Consider the following 1,978-nt stretch of genomic DNA (forward strand, 5'->3'; position numbering starts at 1 on the left):
GGAGTTCTTTCATTTAAAGTGGAAAGCAAACAGGAAGAGCCAGCAGCTCGGGTAGCTTTAGGTTCCAAGGTGAGTTGATTTTTGTGAGAGGTGAAAGGTGCAGATCCTGGTTCAGTGTTCTCCATGTGGCTATCCAATTTTCCCAGCACCATTTATTGAATAAGGATTCTTTCCTGGTGTACGTGTTTGTCTGCTTTGTCAAAGATTAGATGGTGATATAAAGAGGATGCTCCATCTGGGTTCTCAGTTCTGTTCCATTGGTCTATGTGCCAGTACTATGCTCTTTTAATTACTATAACCTCATAGTATAGCTTGAAGTCTGGTAAATGGATGCTTCCCATTTGTTCTTTTGGCTTAAGGTTGCTTTTGCTATACAGGTCTTCTCTGGTTCCATACAAAGCATAGAATTATTTTTTCTAGATCTGTGAAAAAATGATGTTCGTATTTTAATAGGGATTGCCTTGAATCTGTAGATCGTTTTGGGTAGTATAGACATTTTAACAATGGTGCTTCTGCTGACCCATGAGCATGGTATGCTTTTCCACCTGTTTACATCCTCTGCTATTTCCTTCCTCAGTGTTTTGTAGTTCTCCTTGTAGAGGCCTTTTACCTCCTTAGTTAAATATATTCCCAGATATTCTATTTTCTTTGTTGCTATCATGAAGGCTATTGAGTCTTTGATTTGGTTCTCAGTTTGACTCTTGTTGGCGTATAGGGATACTACTGATTTCTGTATGTTGATTTTGTAACCTGAGATTTTGCTGAACTTGTTTATCAACTCCAGTAGTCCCATGGCAGAAGGTTTGGGGTTTTCTAAATGTAAGATCATATCATCAGCAAAGAGCAATAGTTTGACCTCTCTGTCCCCATTTGGATGCCCTTGATTTCTTTCTGTTGTCTGATTGCCCTGGCTAGGACTTCCAGCACTGTGTTGAAGAGAAGTGGTGATCAAGGGCAACCTTGTCTGGTTCCAGTTCTAAGCAGAACTGTTTTTCCCCATTTGGCATGATGTTGACTGTGGGTTTGTCATATATGGCTTATATCATTTTTAGGTAAGTCCCGTCTCTGCATGTTTTCTTAAGTGTTCTTATCATAAAAGGGTGCTGACTTTTGTTGAATGCTCTTTCTGCATCTACTGAGAGAATCATATGGTCTCTGTTTTTGCTTCTATTTATGTGGTGAATTATATTTATGGATTTGTGTGTGTTGAACCCTCCCTGCATCTCTGGGAGGAAGCCCACTTGGTCGTGATGGATTATTTTTTTTGATAAGCACCTGGATTCGGTTAGCTAGAATTTTGTTGAGAGTTTTTGCATCTATATTCACAAGGGATATTGTTCTGTAGTTTTCTTTTCCTGTTACATAATTTCCTGGTTTGGGGATCAGGGTGATGTTGGCCTCATAAAACGTGTTTGGGAGGATTCTTTCCTTCTTGATGTTGTGGAATAATTTTTGCAGGATGGGCACCAGTTTTTCTTTGTAGGTCTGGTAAAATTCGGGTGTGAAACTATCTGGTCTGGGACTTTTCTTTTTAGGAAGGTTTTTTTATGCTACGTCATTTTCAGTACTTGATAGTGGTCTGTTCAGGAATTCTATTTCTTCCTGATTGAGCCTAGGGAGGCTGTGTGTTTCTAAGAGTTGGTCCATTTCCTCTGCACTTTCAAGTTTATGGGCAGAGAGGTTTTTATAATATTCATAGATGATATTTTGTACTCTCATGTATCAGTTGTAATTTCTCCTTCTTCATTCCTTATGGAGCTTATTAGAGTCCTTTCTGTTCTGCTTCTCATTAATCTGGCAAGAGGCATGTCAATTTTGTTTATTTTTTCCAATAATCAACTTTTTGTTTTATTAATCTTACATATAGTTTTTTTGTTATCAATTTCATTTAGTTCTGCTCTGATCTCTATTTCTTTTCTTCTACTGGGTCTGGAGTTGGTTTGCTCATCCTTTTCCAGTTCTTTGAGAGGATTCCTTC

The sequence above is a fragment of the Propithecus coquereli genome, unplaced genomic scaffold (assembly GCF_000956105.1).
Source record: "Propithecus coquereli isolate 6110/MARCELLA unplaced genomic scaffold, Pcoq_1.0 Scaffold420, whole genome shotgun sequence".
NCBI classification, from domain to species: domain Eukaryota; kingdom Metazoa; phylum Chordata; class Mammalia; order Primates; family Indriidae; genus Propithecus; species Propithecus coquereli.